This window comes from Myotis lucifugus, unplaced genomic scaffold, assembly GCF_000147115.1.
Source record: "Myotis lucifugus unplaced genomic scaffold, Myoluc2.0 scaffold_270, whole genome shotgun sequence".
NCBI classification, from domain to species: domain Eukaryota; kingdom Metazoa; phylum Chordata; class Mammalia; order Chiroptera; family Vespertilionidae; genus Myotis; species Myotis lucifugus.
Genome location: NW_005871318.1, coordinates 1,664,730 through 1,683,682, shown reverse-complemented (window position 1 = coordinate 1,683,682; position 18,953 = coordinate 1,664,730). Strand labels below are relative to the sequence as shown.

The 18,953-nt window shown below is 45.3% G+C and overlaps 1 long non-coding RNA gene and 1 pseudogene across 1 annotated transcript; both read right to left on the bottom strand.

The window, feature by feature from the left end:
• Positions 1-1,975: 1,975 nt before the first annotated feature.
• LOC102436082 lies at positions 1,976-3,583 on the bottom strand (annotated as a pseudogene).
• A 6,056-nt stretch (positions 3,584-9,639) lies between these two features.
• LOC106698939 lies at positions 9,640-16,202 on the bottom strand. The gene is made up of 3 exons (XR_001350343.2): positions 16,121-16,202; positions 11,255-11,320; positions 9,640-9,754 (listed from the first exon to the last, which is right to left on the bottom strand). It is a non-coding gene; the product is annotated as an uncharacterized LOC106698939 (long non-coding RNA).
• Positions 16,203-18,953: the final 2,751 nt, after the last annotated feature.

The window sequence follows — 18,953 nt, the reverse complement described above, 5'->3', positions numbered from 1 at the left end:
TGTATCTATGTATGTATCTATCCACATACCTTATTTTTTTTGTTAATCCTCACCTGAGGATATTTTTTCCATTGCTTGTAAGAGAGAGAGAAACCTAAGTGAGAGACAAATTAGTTGGTTGCCTCCAAACACACCCCAACTGGGGGCAGGGATCAAACCTGCTACCCAGGTAGGTGCTCGTGATCAGGAATTGAACTCAAGACCCTTTGGAGTGTAGGCCAATGCTCTAAACACTGAGGACAGCAGCCAGGGCTATCCAGGTATCTTTATATTTCTATCTATCTATCTATCTATCTATTTCTATCTCTCTTTCTCTTCATTCATACATCCACTCATACATCCATCAACCCTGAAAGCTAAATAGGAGATTCACTTAAACCTGGAGCAAAAGGAAGGAATTTAGGTTTTTCCAAGAACAAATGCAGACACTACTTGGAGAAGCAGTGCTCCAAATTATAAAACATTTATTCCATGGAGGCCCTCATTCAAATGAAACAGCTAAACTTAGAAAATACAATTTTATTTAAAATTAGTAAGAAAGTCTCATAGAGATGTCAGAGTTAAATATACATGTATAAATATTGCCTGCTACATGATGCTGCCCACTCTCACATAAAGAATGGCAACTCCTTTCTCACACCAGATATAATATAAGAGTCCAGAGGTAGAGTTCTTACAGAGAATATAGGAATCACAGGCTCATGGTGGCCCCGACCACCTCTGGCAGACAGAAAATAAGGAAAGCAAAACTTATTTCTTCACAAATACGCAGTCCAGTGCAGTGTGCTCCACACAGCTACCCAATCATCTGCTTGTTTCATGATCCTTCATTGCTTGGGGCTCCTAGAGGGAGTGGTACTGATGGTGTAGGGCAGTGATGGCGAACCTATGACGTGTGTCAGAGGTGACACGCGAACCCATTTTTTTGGTTGATTTTTCTTTGTTAAATGGCATTTAAATATATAAAATAAATATCAAAACTATAAGTCTTTGTTTTACTATGGTTGCAAATATCAAAAATTTTCTACATGGGATATGGCACCAGAGTTAAGTTAGGGTTTTTCGAAATGCTGACACGCCGAGCTCAAAAGGTTCGCCATCACTGGTGTAGGGGGACCCAATAAAGGCTCAGATATATTTCTTCTCCCAGCAGGAACCTCTCTTCCCGGGTGTGTGGACCTGATATTAAGAGTTCTGTCCCAATTCCCCGCTTGCCAACCCGTCCTACTCTGTATCGAGGAGGAGGAGGGGAAAGGAAGGAAGAAGTAAAGCAATAAACAGGGACAGGGAGAAGAGCCCTGCAGTGTACATAGATGCCAAAGACTTCTGTTGGGAAATTCTCTGTCCCGCCACCTAGGAATGAACAAAGCTCAGTTGGAGTCTGAGTCAGAGGTGCCAATCTACCCCCCTCCGCCCCAGGAAGATGAGCTGGAGCTGCTGGCATCTTCACCGCTACTGCTGGAGTCTGAGGAGCTGCATTCTGCCTTTCCCCCATGTTCCTTCTTTTCTTCAGAGCCCGGTGAGGAATGAGAACAGTCCCCATTTGTCTCTGAAGACGCCATCCCAGGAGCCTGTGGCCCTGCTGTTTAAAATAGCCCGAAGCCTTAGTGCCAAAGCACTAGCTATGCATTATGGAGATAATGTATCAGATAAGCTTCCTTAAGGAATGAGCTCTATTGCTATTGGCCATGAGTGTAATGTTAATAAATAAACAATATGTATTAACTAAGATGTCTTTATTTCTTTTGTGATTTATCACTATGCTTTAATTATGTTCAATTTGTAACAATGAAATTGGGGGTCACCCCTACCCAGCCTGGCCCTAGTCCGGGCTTGGGCAGGAGGCAACCAACTGATGTGTTTCTCTCACATCGATTATTTCTGTCTTTCCCTCTCTCCCCCACTCTCTCTAAACATCAATGGGAAAATATCCTCGGGTGAGGATTAAAAAAACAAACAAAGATGGGTAACCTGTTCAGAAGGTCAAATCTTCAAAGTGCATGCAAGCTGCTCCTCCTACCGGTCGGGACTGAATGTTCTTGAGCATCTTCAGGAAGGCCTGCGGGGATGGTGCCTCCACATTCTGGAAGGTGTTCTGGACTCTGCCGAACAGGATGAAGTATTTCGTCTCCAGAGAGATGAACCCGAAGTGGTTCTCATCGAACAGGATGAAGACTCCAGGGAAGCGCCAGGGGCAGCCTGAGCCACATGTGGTAACAATGTCCACGCCATAGAAACACATCCTGCAGGTTCGGGGGTAGTTCTGGAGTCTAGAGCTCACGCCCACAGGCAGAACAAACGGGACAGGCTGCTCCTCCGAAGCTGCAGCCCCGGACTCCCCGACGCTAGGCTGGGAAGGGCTCTGCCAGCCATAGCCCCCGCTTTCCTCAGTCCCGTCTTCTTGCTCCCGGATCACCTGCTCGTCAATCTCCAGGACCACGCGGTAGAGCGTGTTGAAGTTGCGGAAGATCTTGCCATCTCCCAGCTGGATGCGGCGCATGAGGTGGATCTCTAACGTCTGGGTGAAGTTTCCCGTGATCTTCGTGACCCTGGCATACTTCCCATGGAAGCTGAGCATGGCAATCATTAGGCCGAAGCGATGGTATTTGCCTTGGAAGAGGCCTGGCCTGATGAGGTCGTCCGGGTGGCTGGGCGGGAGGTAGAGGCGGCGGTAGGTCAAGCAGTCATACTGCAGTCTGTCCTTCTGCACCAGCACCCGCGCCCAGTCCTCCCTAAGCCGCGTTGGTAAATCCTTAAGGTGGTCAGTCTTGTTGCACCGGGTGCTGAACCTGTTCTTCCCAATCTGAATGTGGCGGCTGTGGGGCCTGCTGTGGCGGCCTTCCATGCACTCCACCGTGGCTGATTTCCTCTCCGTCAGGCAAATTCTGAACGAGGGCTTGAATTGCATTGGGCCATCCACATGGAGGTTAAGGCAAGGCCCGTATGTCCAACCAGTAATGAGTAAGCCATCCACCACGACATTCAGCAGTGTTTTATAGCCCTCAGTATCTAGCTGCCACAATCCCAAAATGCCTCTGTATGGGTGGAAGAGCTTCGCATAGACTTCTCGATAAGACATACCCATCATCTCCAGGTTCTGCAAGTTTTCACGAAGGCCAAACTCCTCGCGGCAGCGCCGTCTCCAGATGCTGTCGGTGTGCAGGATGTGGTGGAATTTGGTGCAGGCCAGGGCCAGGCTGGGCAGATCGGTGCCGGGGAGCGAGCCGAAGATCTCCACCAGCACCTCCACCGGCAGGTCCTGCAGAGAGCAGTGCCGGGGCGGCGGGGGCGGCCTGGGGCTAGCGATTCCTCCACTCCCCGCACAGCACAGCGCTGCCGCGTCCGCCTCGAGGTGCTTTTCTGCCGGGGCCGGCTTGCCCTGGGGCGCTGCCTTCTCAGCTGGGCCCTGGCACTCCTGATGACACTGACATGCCCGCGAAGAGCCCAAGCCACAGAGGCAAGCGCAATTCTGAGGACACCGCTTGCCCTTGGCCTTTGCCTTCTCAGCTGGGCGCTGGCACTCCTGAGGACACTGACATGCCCGCGAAGAGCCCAAGCCAAGGAGGCAAGCGCACTCCTCCATGCCTCCAGGAGTAACAACCACCACAGCGTGGGCCAGGGCGCCTCAGCGGGGTTTTAAGTTGGGTCCCTCAACCCTAGAGTCAAGCCACGGCCCCCAGTGCCTAGCCACGCCCCCTCAGAGAGGAGCCAATTGTAGGACTTTAAACCCATACCATTAACAGTCTCCTCCCTTTCCCAGTGCCCCCTCCCTTTCCTCCTGCCCTAGCCCCAGGCAGTCACTAATCTGCTTTCTGTAGGGATAGGCCTCTAGGGATATGCCTATGAGGGGGGGCCGGGGACATTTCACAGAAATGCAGTAAAAAAAAACCACACACGCTGGTATATCTACACAATGGAATGCTGTACTACACTGCGGTAAAAAAGAAGGAACTCTTGCCATTTGCAACAGCATGGATGGAACTGGAGAGCATTATGCTAAGTGAAATTAGCCAGTCAGAGAAAGATAAATACCACATGATCTCACTCATTTGTGGAATATAGAGAACAACATAGACTGATGAACAGGGACAGATCCAAAGACAGAGAGACAGCGATCAGACTATCAATCCCCAGAGGGAAAGTAGGGGAGCTAGGGGGTAAGGGGAAGAGATCAATCAAAGGACTTGTATGCATGCATATAAGCCAAACCAATGGACATGGACAACAGGGAGATGAGAACATGAGTGGGGGGGCGGGGATTGGGGGGATGAGGACACATTTGTAATGCCTTAAACAATAAAGAAATTAAGAAATTAAAGATTAAAAGATAATAAAATAAAAACATCCATGAGAATTGGACCCCTCGTACATTGCTGGTGGAAATGTAAAATAGTGGGGCCACGTTGGAAAACGAGAGTCACCAGAAGGCCCAGAAGTTCCACTTGTAGGTACATATCCAAAAGAAATGGAAACATGTTCACACAAAAAAAGTGTACACAATGTTCATAGCAGCGTTATTCATAAGAGCCTCAAACCGGAAACAACCGAAATACTCATCAACTGATGAATGGGTAAACAAAATGTGGTATACCCATACACTAGAATATAGCATACATAAAACTTTAAAATGTTATGCTAAGTGAAAGAAGTCAGTCACAACTAAGATGTCTTTAAATAGAAACACACATAAAACAAGATGATGTACTAACTGATGGATGGGCAAGCTAGGACCAGAGGCTGGAAGGAGACTAGCTCTGCCTTTTGGCCAACAATAATGTTTTAGTACTTGCTAGAACGTAGAATGTTTCTGCTATATTATAGAACATGAAGGGAATTTACTATAAGCATGTAATATCTGTCATTTTCGTCAGAAAGTAATTTGTTTTTAGAATGCAATGAACAATCTATACTTGCAGATAATAAAATGAATGGATTATGCAATAGAAATATGAACAATTTTATGAAGAGCTTATTTATGGCAAAGAAAATGAAAGAGCAAAGAAACAGGGAAAGATGCTACTCTAATTACCAATGGGAAGAAAGCAATTGTGTTCACAAGAATCATTTTTTAAACATGAGATTGACGACATTTTTGTAATTTGATCAATGTACCCAAGTATTGGATAATTTGTGATTTCTTTTAAGTGGTGGAAAGGGGAAGTAATTGGATTTTTAGGGAGTGTTCCCTGTGGGTCTACTCTCGGGACTATATTGAAGTGTAAATACATTACATTACAGGGGTGAGGAACCTTTTTTCTGCCAAGGGCCATTTGGATATTTATAACATCATTTGAGGGCCATACAAAATGAAATGAAATTATTGACAATTAGGCTGCTGCAATTTGGTCAAACCTTTAAATTACCCCTATGCCTTGGGAGGGCCAGACCAAATGATTTGGGGGGCCTTATATGGACCTCAGGCAGGACGTTCCCCACCTGTGGATCAGAGGATCACTTTAAGAAATGGCTGGCACTCACCAAAAACTCAATAAATATTATTAAATGAATCTTAGATATTGTTGGGCTCTGGGTGGAGATGGAAGCCCAGATAAGAACAGCTGTCAGTCATACTGTTAGCCTCCTGACCCCCTCAGCCTGGCAGGGAAATACAGCAGCCCTCCGAAATACACAACACATGATAAGTACTAAAATACTAGCTATTATTAGCTCTGTACACTTTTTATCTAATTGTACTAAGGCAACAAGACTCTTCCTACTGAAAATAAAGTGCAACAGAAGGCAAAACTCCCAACAGAGAGAGGGTGTTGATGAAATGCAAGGGGATGTGTGCAAACAATGAGAATCCTAAGGTCTTCCCTGAAGAGGGCTACACAGAGGCCACATGAACCATAGAGGGAGTAGGATTTGGAGCCCCAGGATGTGGATTTGAGTCACTTGAGCACTTGCTTGTATCGTTGTTAGTTCTCATTCAAAGAAGGGCTCCTGCCCTGGCCTGGCCAGTGAGGCTCATTTGCAGCAAAAGCAGGTTCCATTCTGGTCAGGGCACACACTGGGGTTCCATACCCCATCAGGGCGTGGCTGGGAGGCAACTGATCAGTGTTTCTCTCTCTCTCTCTCTCTCATATGCATGTTTCTCGCCACTCCTCTCTCTCCCTTCCTCTCTCTAGTAAAAAAATTGAATAACTTTATTTTGAAAGCAAAGAGGGGCTCCTGCTGGTTGGAAGCCTGGATTGAATAACCTGTACCATCTTTCTGAAACTCGGTGGCATACATTTCAGCCATTTGCCTTTGACCCTATAGAAGCTGGAAAAGGACAGGAGACAGAAGCTTGGTGGTAATTGGTTTCTTTTTCTTTGCTAGGATCTAGAATCTCCAACAGCTAATGTTATTAAAGGCTAAGATCAGGTAGGTAGGATTAAGGCTGAGGAACTGCTCCAAGCCCCCCTGCCCCCATGCCAGAGACCTCTTCACCACTTTACCCCCAGCCCTACCCCACAAGGCAGTGAGTAAAGTCTTAAATAACTTGAGCTGGAATAGGCAGCACTACAAGTTTCCATACTTGGGAGGTGACCTTGAGTCTTTCTCAGGCTCAAAGGAGAAAATCAACCCCACTGGGTGCCCTGGAGGGCTGTGTGCAGTTTGGAGGGCTGGAGGGCATGGAGCTGCCTCTTGGGTGCATGATAGAACAAAGGAGGGGCTATTACCTTGAGAGTGGTCCTAAATGCCCCACACCCAGGTCACTGCCACATCCCACAACCAGGGCAGATAATGCCCTTAGGTCAGACTGGATTTTAACTAAAAAGCCTTATAGGTGTGGGATCCCTTTGCTTGCTGATGTGAACAAACCTGTTAGGTCGGAGAGAGCCCAGAATTGGATACATGCAGATGTGTGATGAGATAATCAACCCTCCCTGGAATTTCTTACAGATCAGCATGCCAGACACAGATACGGGCTCCTCCCTGAATCCACAACGACCCCACACAGATACTGACTCCTTCCTGAATGCCCTGCCAATCCCCTGTGGCAGGAACTTCCTCAACTCAGGCCTCAGGCCCCTCACTAAACCTGTATTAAAGAAGTGCCGCCCCTCCCTGTTGGCGCAAACTCACTGGCCCTGTCTCTGGGGCTTCTGGGTTTCGCGCAAGAACATGGATTAAAACCTCTTTTTCCCTTTCTGATCGGCTCAATTCCCTTTTCCTGCAACACGAACCTAACAAAACCAACCAAAAAAGACATTTTAAGGCAATTGGGAAAATGTGAACATGGACTGAGCATTAGACAAACTTAAAGCACTCTGTGTCTTTATTAAAAGGGATCATGGCACAGTTCTTTTTGTCAAAGATAAAAGGTCTTCTTCATGAAAGAGGTCCATAGTAAAATATCCTGGTTTCTGGGATGAAGGTTGTTTTTTTTCATGTTTCTTCAAGGGACTCTGCTGCTTGGCTGGCTGGCTGTGGACCCCACTGTTTTCTTCTTTTGAGTAGGTGAGTCTTCATAGTGTTTTCTGCCATTTCCCCTCATACTTTGATTCTTCGCATTTAAAATTTAAGACAGTTCAGAATCATTCTGATGTGGCTTTTGCTGCAGTGGTTGTCTGTGTTTTACCCACTGGTCCCCAAAACTTCAGGATATCGCTGCCCAGTTTCTTAAAAGACCACTCTAGCAGGACAATCGTGAGCAGCTGCTTTATTTCCTTTCCTGTGTGAAATGCCCAGCCTGGTTGGCTAGGTACCCTTGAACCAGTCGTATGTTTTCCAGTGTCTTTTCAAGTATAATTGCATCATATGTGGATACTCCCATTTTTATTTCCTCTAGTCACCCAAAACTTTTTCCACATCCTCACCATGAAGCAGCAAAAATGGAAAATAACTGCAAAAGCCCTTATCCCACATGCAGTTAATTCCAGTATGTTCTGCATGTAGAAATTGTTAGGTCGGAGAGAGCCCAGGATCAGATACATGCAGACATGTGACGAGATAATGGACTCCCCCTGGCATTTCTAACAGATCAGCATGCCAGACACAGATACTGGCTTCTCCACCACCCCACACAGATACTGACTCCTTCCTGAATACCTTGCTGACCCCTTGCAGCTGAAACTTCCTCAACTGAATAGCTCAGCTCATGTCCCCGCCCCTCACCCAACCTCAGTATAAAAAAAGCGCCCCCCTCCCTGTTGGTGTGAATCCACATGCCCTGTCTTTGTGGGTACATGGGTCTCCCCGGGACACAGAAATAAACTTTTTCCTTTCCTTTCTTTTCTGATTCATTGGACTCTCTATTTCTTGCGCCGCCTCCTGAGTCACCAAATCTAACAGAAATCCAAGTAAAAATAACAGGCAAGTTCAATCTGAAAACACAATGAAACAGCATTGTGTGCCAGGAATGTGCAAAGTAAATTGGCTTCAGAGAGCTTGTTTGGAGGTCCTAGCAGGGCAGCGCAGCAACTCTTATACCCATGAGAATTTCTTGACAACTGGAAGGAAGAGAATAATCCTTAATGACCAGAGTCATCCATGTGTGTGTGTGGCGGGGCGTGGGGGGCGGGGGGGGCGGGCAGTATCTCATAGCACAAGCAGATTTTGCAGGCCCCTCCAGCAGAGTATGCTATTAACTTTGCATGGTAATAGATGGTAACTAGACTTATTATGATGATCCCATGTACTGTTTATAAATGTCAAATCACTATGCTGTACAGCTGAAGTTAATATAATATTGAATGCCAATTATACTTTAATAACAAATTCTTTAAAGGATAGATGAACTGATAAATAAGTGAATGGATGGATGAATGGGTGAGTGGATGGGTGGGCAGGTGGACAGGAGGTGGAGGAGTGAGTGAGTCCCGGGATGGAAGGTTAGCCCAGAGCCCTCTGACCAAACACTGACGTTCCTTCTTGCTGTCTGCAGCCACCACCAGTGTTGTGGGCCTGCTGCTTTCCCTACCAGCCTGGCCTCCCCATTTGCCCAGGAAGCCCATGGAGCCACTTCTGTGTACCACAGGGGACAGTGTTACCTGGGCTTAGGCCTGTGACCACCATCCTCAACACAGTCCTCACCAGCTTCCTATCTGTGATCAGGTGGCCCCACATGACCAATGTCCGGGAAACACTACCTTCTTCTCTTCATGCCTATGATCTTCTGATTTCCTTGGTGGATTTAGGTTTTTAATAAGCCTGGGTTACTTTCCTGTTTTAAGAAATAAAAAAAATTATGAATTTTAATGAAAAGTCATAAGTAGCCCCAGATCTTGGCTTAATGTCATAAAGCACAGATTCTAGAGTCTGAGAGATGTGGGGATGAGTTCCTACCCAGCCACTGCCCCACTGGGGGCTTTTAGCAGTGAGGTACCCCTCTTTCTCTCCATTTCCTCTAGAAAGAGATAATACTACCTCCTGGCCTGTTGTGAAGGACAAGTGAGATGACATTATTTAGTGAAGGGTTCAGGATAGAGCCTGGAATACAGTAAGTGCTTAGCAAATGTCCTCTATTGTTATCATTACTATGATTGCTATATGATGGTCAATGTGAGCTAGAATAAGATCCCAGGTGGGCATGGTGCCAGCTGCAGAGGCTGTAGTTCCAGCTGGGTTCCCCGGAGCCTACACTTTGCCATTGCCATGATGTCCTACAGATCAAGCCCTGCCCAAGGGCCAGCCACCTGTACGAGATGCTGCTCAGCTCCTCCAGGTTGGTGGGCATAAGGTACCAGTGTATGTGTTCACACCTCTGCACGTACATCTCCATGCAGTGCAGGTTCATTGTGTACACCTCCAGTGGCTCCACTGCTCACTGCAGGGGGTGGGGGAAAGAAAAAAACAATTACACCCCAACTCCTCACAGCGGATTCTAACTTTATGGATTCTCCCTCCTCCTCCTGGTCCTCTCGTGTCTTCACTGAAAAGAACATCCTCTACCTGGACCAGTCAATGTGCGATTGGGTTTTGTTGTCGTTTTCGAAGAAACTCTCTTTCACTTTGTAGGATGAATATTTTTTCAATTTATTTCTTTGCTAAAACAATCCTATGAGGTACATAACTGTAGCTGTATCTGGAAATGTATCCCATTTGTGATTGGCCTATGTGCATGAAAATGCATAGGGCAATCCAGAGAGCAACAAGGAAGAATGGCAGTTAACGCTGCAGAGGGAGAACTAAGAAATTTAAATGGGAGCAGACTACCTTTCATCATATAAAATTATGTGCACATACTTTATATATATATATTTCCAAGTGGTTGACTCTTATGGATCAATTTTCAAAAGTAGTTAGATGTACAGCTGATGCTTGAACATTATGGAGGAGCACTGAAGAATCCAAGTATAACATTGATTCCCCCAAAAACTTAGCTCTGAATACCTACTGTTGACTGGAAACCTTACTTGTAACATAAACAGACGATTAGATCATTTTGTACATTATATACTGTATTCTTACAATAAAGTAAGCTAGAGAAAAGAGTTAGTGAGAAAACCACAAAAGAATATATGTACGGCCCTGACTTCTTTGACTCAGTGGATAGAGCGTCGACCTGCTGACTGAAGGGTCCCAGGTGCGATTCTGGTCAAGAGCATGTACCTTGGGTGTGGGCACTTCCCCAGTAGGGAGTAGTGTGCAGGAGGCAGCTGATTGATGTTTGTAACTCTCTATTCCTCCCTTCCTCTCTGTAAAAAATCAATAAAATATATTTTTAAAAAAGAATATATATACACTTATAGGATTGTATATGTTTATTGAAAAAAAATCCATGTGTAAGGGGACCTGTGTAGTTCAAACCCATGTTGCTTCAAGGGTTAACTACACATCAAGTACTAAGGAAAAGTCTCCAGATTACATATCGAAAGGTTTATTCATGATTCTTTGTATCTTTAGGCCATTACCCATCAAGAACAGACAGTATAAGTCTATGTCAGTTGAAGTAATTTTTACTTTGTGTCATGATGTCACCAACTTCACTTACTGTTAGTGTCAAATGTTTCTGCTTTTTAATTTTGTTTTAAAAATGTATTCTTATTGCTTTCAGAGAGGAAGGGAGAAGGAGAGATAGAAATCATTGAGGGAAAATCATTGATCACCTTCTTCCTGCATGCCCCGTACTGGGTATCGAGCCCACATCCCAGACATGTGCCCCAACCTGGAATTGAACCCTGACTTTCTGATTCATAGGTCAATGATGAACCACTGAGCCATGTTTAATAAAAAAAAAATCTTATTAAATTATTTTTAGGATGTAAAAAACTTACCTAAACCCAAAGTCAAAACTAGCAAACAAAGTACATTCAGGGAAACGTACCTCCTTTCTCCCCACACCTCTGTAAGTAACCATGTGATTAGCTTCTGACTTATCCTTCCATTGTTCCTGAAACAGAGACAAATAATGTACATATCAATATTTCTTCTTTTTACACAAAAAGTGACATAATATGCACATTTTTTGCACTTTGCTTTTTAAAATAATGTTGATTAAGAGTGAATTAGCCTCCAGTGTAACTGAATGAAATGGAAAGTTGTTGAACAATACATATTTCTGCAGGAATATTAAGATTGGCTAAACTTGCAATGTATTTTCTGCATCCAGGCTTCATACTTGTGTGTATGTAAGGCATACAGAGGGGTCTGGAAGGATTCATGGCAAACTGATGATCACAGTGCTATTTCTAGGGCGGAAAGTGGGGTTTGAGGATGGCCAAAGCCTAATTTAACTTTCTCTGCAATATTTTAATATTTTTTACAGGGAAAGTTGATTCATATGATACTTGCGTAACTAAAATCTCAATTTAAATCCAATCTAATAAAAGAGAAACATGGTAAGTAGCCATACCCCTGCTACCCTTCCCATTGGCTAATCAGGGCGATATGCAAATTAACTGCCAGCCAAGATGGTGCCCGGCAGCCAGGCACTAAAGCGAACAGGAGGTTTGCTTGCTCCAGTGACAGAGGAAGCTAACGTTCCCCGCCTGCTGCTGCTGGCCTCAGAGCTTTCAGTTTGAAACATTGTTACAAATATAGAAGCTAAACAATACCCCAGAAACCTGCTTTCAACCAGCCAGGATCTCAGAGCTGGAGTTGAAATAGAGTTTCGATTATAGAACCCAAACAAACCAGATACCTGCTTTCAGCAGCCAAGGCCTCAGAGCTGGAGCCAAGCCTCAGAGCTAAAGCTGGCCCAGAATAGAAAAGAAAAAGAAAAAAAGGAGCAGTGGGGAGGTTCAATCACCCACCAGCCTGAAAACGGCCCTCAGCCCCTCATCCAGACTGGCCAGGCACACCAGTGGGGACCTCACCCTGAAGGGGGTGTGACCAGCTGCAAACAGCCATCATCCCCTCATTCAGGCTGGCCAGGCACCCAAGCGGGACCCCCACCCTGATCCAGGACACCCTTCAGGGCAAACCAACCAGCTTCCACCTGTGCACCAGGCCTCTATCCTATATAGTAAAAGGGTAATATGCCTCCCAGATCCGGGATCACCCAAACCGTGAGGCCTCCCAGCACTGGGATCAGTTTGACGGGGCAGCGCCCAAACCCCCTGATAGCCCTGCGGCTCTGTCTGTGACAGGGGGCAGGGCTACAACCTCCCTATCCGCCCTGCTCTGTTCGTGACAGGGGAAGGCACCCCAACCCCCTGATCAGCCCTGCTCTGTGCCTGATGGGGGAGCTCTTCAACCCCCTGATCACCCTGTGGTTCTGTGTGTGAAAGGGTGTGGCACCCCAACCGCCCCCCCACGGGCACTGCTCTGTGTGTGATGGGGTAGAGCCATAACCTCCCCATCATCGTCTCATTCTGTGTGTGACAGCGGGTGGTGCCCCAACTCTCCTATCGGCCCTACTCTGTGAGTGACAGGGGGGAGCTCCTAAACCCCCTGATTGGCCCTGCTCTGTGTGTGATGAGGGGAGCTCCCCAACCCCCTGATCAACCCTGCTCTGTGCATGACAGTGTACGGAGCCCCAACCCCCCTGATGGGCCCTGCTCTGTGAGTTACAGGGTGTGGCGCCCCAACCCCCTGATCGGCCCTGCTCTGTGTGTGACAAGGTGCGGCACCCCAACCCCCTCCCCCCACGGGCCCTGCTCTGTGTGTGACAAGGTAGAGCCATAACCTCCCCATCGGCCCTGCCCTGAGTGTGACAGGGTGCGGTGCTCCAACCCCCTGATCTGCCCTGCTCTGTGTGTGACAGGGGGCTGTGCCCCAGCTCCCCTATCGGCCCTACTCTGTGAGTGACAGGGGGGAGCTCCTCAACCTCCTGATCGGCCCTGCTCTGTGTGTGACAGGGGGTGGTGCCACAACCTCCCCATCTACCCTGCCTTGAGTGTGCCCCAACCCCCCAATCGGCTCTACCCTGAGCGTGACTAGTGGTGGCATCACAACCTCCCGATCCGCCCTCCTCTGTGTATGACAGGCGGCTGCGCCCCAACTCCCCAATCGGCCCTGCTCTGAGCCTGACCAGGGGCTGCACCTAGGGATAGGGCCTGCCCTCTGCCACTCAGGAGCAGGCCTAAGCCAGCAGGTCGTTATCTCCCGAGGGGTCCCAGACTGGGAGAAGACACAGTCTGGGTTGAGGGACCCCCTTCCCCCCCCCCCCAGTACACAAATTTTTGTGCACCGGGCCTCTAGTACTAGTATAAAAGCTAAAGCATAGGTGACTTGTAGATGATGGACACTGAAGCTTTCCCATTGATTGCAAAGATATAAAATAACTTCACAAAAATAACAGAGTAAAAAGCTGACAGATGTATCTACCAGAAATTAAACAAAATGATGCTCAATGTGTATTGTTCAGTTTGGGAAAAAGAACATATAGATCATGTCTAGTTGAACACATTTTGCTTTAAAAAGGCAGCCAGTATATATTGAACTTATATTTCTACTTAATTTTCAGTCAATTGTGTATACTAGGCTTAGTTTAGAATATTATCTTGGAGTTTTTAATCTTGAGTTCTTTTAAAGCAAATTAATGAACCATGAATATTTGCACCTAATTATTATACGGTAATAATTTGGGGACAAACTAGGATGACTTTAAAAACTCACTGTTCTATTGTGGAGTAGATTTCTCTGCTTTCTTTTTCCAATTCATTTTCAAGTAAAGGCTGTGAAATTACAGTTATTCAAGATGGGGGACCAGCAGTTCCTATCCATGCAAGTGTGTGTGTGTGTGTGTGTGTGTGTGTGTGTGTGTGTGTGTGTAAAGTGCCAATGACTTCCGAAGGGCATTGGGATCCTGTTTCCTGTATATTTCACCTTCCAAAATTAAATGCACATTTCACATCTTAATGCTAAACTTACATGTATCCAACCACAAGGGCAAAACCATTCTTTTGTCTCTATTGGAATTTTGCTTCATATTTTATACACACCCTTCTCAAAGCTTCAGACCATACCAGATTACAACTCTACATATTCAGAAGTGACAATCTCAAGGGAAAGACTCAGTGAGCACCAAAGCCCAACTGAAGCAAGTCCTCCTCCATAGGGGTGCTTCCAGCACAGCAGCTCTTCCACCTGAGTGCCAAGTCCTCATACCCAACTGGCCTGCTCAATTCATCCCAGTGATGCTAACAGCAATCAAGGCTCAACTGCAACAAGACTGCGCACACAGCCCACACAGGTGTCCAACTAGAGTGCCCAGCTCAGATGACTGGAAAGGCTGAGCTATTGGGCCCTAAACGACACCTATTACAGAAGGCCACTCTGTCAACTCCAGGAGACATAGCAACTCAACCTCATACATAGAAACAAATAGCAAAGTAGCCAAAATGCAGAGACAAACAAACACACATCACAAATGAAAGAAATAGAAGCAAGCAAACTTCTGGATACAGAATTCAAAATTATAGTCATAAGGTTGCACAAGTATTTTTTAAAAAATATTTTTATTGATTTCAGAGAGGAAGAGAGAGGGATAGAGAGATAGAAACATCAATGATGAGAGAGAATCATTGATGAGCTGCCTCCTGCATGCCCCTTACTGGGGATCAAGGTTGCTCAAGTATTTTAATGAGAGCTTCAAGGGACTGAGTGAGACTTTCAAGGATCTTAGTGAGAATTTCAAAGACATTAAAAAGGACCAGTCAGAAATTAAGCATACACTAACTGAAATAAAGAATAATTTACAGGGATTCAAAAGTACAGTAGAGGATCCAATGAATGATTTGGCATTTGAGGAAGGAAAAAATACCAAATCAGAAGAGCAAAAATAAAAATAATCCAAATTTATAAAGATAGTATAAGTAGCCTTTGGGACAATTTCAAACATACCAACATTCACAATATGGGGGTGCCAGAAGGAGAAGTGATAAATCAAGATATTGATAACCTATTTGAAGATATAATGACAGAAAACTTCCCCTATCTAGTGAAAGAAATAGACTTACAAGTCCATAAAGCACAGAGAGTCCCAAACAAGAGGAATACAAATAGTGACATACTTAGACACATAATAATTAAAATAACAATGGTTAAAGACAAAGAATCATAAAAGCAGAAAGAGAAATGATATCTTTAAAATTTGAATTGTAAACGCCTCTCTCCTTGATAGTCAAACTTTAGATAGGCTCCTCTGAGTCCTGTTTTTGACAAAGCCTCATCCTTTGGTGCTGTCCTCCATCTGTTTGCCCAATTGTGGCAAGAATATCACTGCAAGTTTAGTGAATATCTCTACCTTGATATCTGATCATGTTCCTCATCACCAACCTTTGATGTATAAATCTTTGGCCTGTCTTTACCAAGAACCCTCTACCCTTGGGATTTCCTTTGAGTAACTTTCCATCCATTGGCCCCCTCACTCTGTGCATTGGACATAAATCAACAGATAACTTTACTGTATTTGGAATTCAGCTAAGTTCTATTTTAAGCCTCCTTCCCCTTTGCAATAGTACCAAATAAAATCAGTTTCTAGAGCCAAAAGATAAAAATGAAAAAAAATTTTCTTCTGTACAACTGCATTCTTAATTTTTTGAAATGTTACAGTAAGTACTTATTCCCCCATGTAAATTAGAAAAACAACTATTTTTGGCCAAGAAAGAAAATGAAACAACCTCTCTGCTTGTCTAGATGGAGAACCAGTTTGTTTCTCTCACCAAGTCCCCTGATGATCCCAGATCAACACACAGACACAGCGCTGTCCCCAATGTGCAGGAGCCCGCCTCACCCAGACGCTCACCAGCTCGGCCTCCCCAGGGCCTGGGTGTAAAGGCGCCCAGCTGCCCGAATCACTAGGTTCCTCCACCTCCTTCAAATGCTGGATCTTCGCAGCAGTTAAGTCAGTGTTTCTCTAAGTGAATTCCACCTTCCACAAGTCATGGCAGGTACTTTTCCAACAATGGTTTCTGTGGGCAAATACATTTGAGGGAGTGATTCATTTGCCTCACACATGTGCCCTCAATTTCCCGAGAGTGACAAGCATATTACATAGTCAAGGTTTTAAGATCTACAGGACACAGAAAGCTGTTTAATCATGTTTCCTAAACTATTTGACTATGAAACTTTTTTAAAACATAAATATTTTCCTCCAGGGAATGTGTATTCCAATAAGATAACCTCAGAAATCTTTTTACTTGAACCAGTGTGAAGTCCGTTTCTGACACTTTCCAAAAGAGTTCAGACTTCTCAAGAGACCCAGCTGCAACCAAACTGAGCCAAACTGGGATTCAGAGTCTGGCTGATTGCAAAGTACAGGTGATGCTTCAGAGACACTCCTCCCACAGGAATCTTCAGGATTTTTTTACTGAAAGAGGAAGGGGAATAAGGCCACAGCATTGTTGGAATAAACAAGAACTGCTGAAGGTAGTGTTCTTGCAAAGAAGAGAATAGAGCAATATCTGCATATTTATCGGTAGGACATGCAGGGGACATCCAGGAAAATCCAGGCAGACTGAGGAGGAGGCATGCTGAGGTCCTCCAGGGAAACATGGAGGCATTAAACTTTAAAGCAGTGATTCCCAAAGTGGGCGCTACCGCCCACTAGTGGGCGCAAAGCGATCCAGGGGCACTGTGATGGCCACAGGTGCATTTGTTTTAACTTTTTTTGTATTACCTTTTTATTCTGAGTTCAATAAATAGTTTCATAATTTCAAACTTCAATGTTTCTAATTTACACCTTTCTTTACTATATTTTACGAAAAAGGTAGACATTAATACATATATCTTTCTGTTTAATTGCTATTAAAATTTTAAAAAAAATTAATTTCCAGGGGGGGCTGAGTAATATTTTTTCTGGGAAGGGGGCGGTAGACCAAATAAGTTTGGGAACCACGGCTTTAAAGTCAGCCTCTTTGTACCCTCAGGTTGGTGAGGCTCAGCCTTTCTCAGATGACATCAGTGACAGCTGCCTCATAATGTACTGAGCTATCGGCAAGGTGGTGAGCTCCCTGTCACTAGAGGGATGTGAGCAGATAGCATGAGCGGGGTAGTAGGTTTGAACATCATTCTTCAGTCATCCCTGGACCACCAGCCCATGAATTTCTCCACCATGTGGCAGCCTGGGCCCCACACAAACCTACCCATTCAGGACTCTAGGAAGCAGTCCAGGAAGCAGTCCGTTTTGCTACTTTAATGACGCCCATTAACATGTGGGACTTTTCAGTAGTATCAGTGCTTCTCAACCGTAAAAGTATACAAATGGTCTTGGGATCTTGTTCAAAGCAGACTCTGCTTCAGTGAGTCTGGGATGAGGGACTGATAATCTCCTCAGGTTTTAATGTTTCTGAACCACAGGGCTTAGAGGACTTCAAAAATTTCAATCCAGCCCCCACCTTTTATGATGCTTTGGCTGAAGACGGGACCATCCATTGGAACAGAAGCCTAACAAGGACAATAGGATTATATTCTGACAGGCAAGCCAGGTCAGCAGGAAACAAGACCCTTCTCGTGAATGGGCTGAGTACTCTCAAAGGGACTAAGTACTATGTGCAAGGAAGGAGATTTAATATTATAAAATCAATGTACCATATGCTAGACACTTTAAAGCATCATTAGATTTGTTGTTATAATAGCTCTATAAAGTAAGCTGTAGTGTCCCATGTGGTGGTGGAGCAGACAGAGGCATGTGTGGTTATCATTAAGTAATATTCCTGCTGTCTTTCTTCTAGGAGCATGACTGGGGCTTCTCTTCTTAGCCCCTTGTGTTTGAGGCAATTAATTGTGAGTGAAAATGACAGATGGAACATTTAATTGTGGTGTGAGTCCCTCCAGGCTACCTTTTCCTCTATCATTGTGATTGGCAATATTCAAGATGGGGAAGCTCCATCAGTGGGGCCCTTTAATGTGGATAAAGCAGAGTCCCCAGGTGACCTATAATAGATACACAGCATGCAGGATAAATACTCCTTTGTTGTATAAGCTACTGAGATTTTAGGACTGTTTGTTACTGTGACCTGCCTTGTTTATCCTGACTGATACATGCAAGGAAGCTGCAACAACTAGGACTTCACAGGGGTAAGATTTCATGAAGAATTGGCTAAATCCAGAGCCTCTGAAGTCAGTGCACGGCAAGGAATGGGTATCTCCAATCTGTGGTAAAGCTTCCATTCCCTGTATCCACAGCTCAAGCCCCTCATACCTCCCATGTTTGCAGCCATTGGTTGAGAAACGATCAGCCCAGCCTCTGTGGGTAAGATGAGCACGTGAATTTTCTGGGACTGAGGTGCCATAGGAATGGCAGCTTGATCACAAGACATCCACCGGGTCCTAGGGCACTATGGTGGGTGGAAGAAGCAGAGGAAGATCCTATGTGGGTCACAGAAACCACACTCCATACCAAGCCACTCACCACTAGCTCAGCACAGAGATAGGAAAAGGCCCTGAATCTCACAGTAAGAAACAGCGATCTCAATCACTGTCTGACTCAAGTCTTTGAGCCCATCTGAGCCAAAAAAAGCCACCACCACTATATGTAGCCCCTAGGAAATAGGAAGAGCTGATGGCCATGAAGAGTGAGCAGAACTGAGAGAGAAAGATCAGAGTCAAGAGATAGGCCCAATCCCACACCAAGGGGC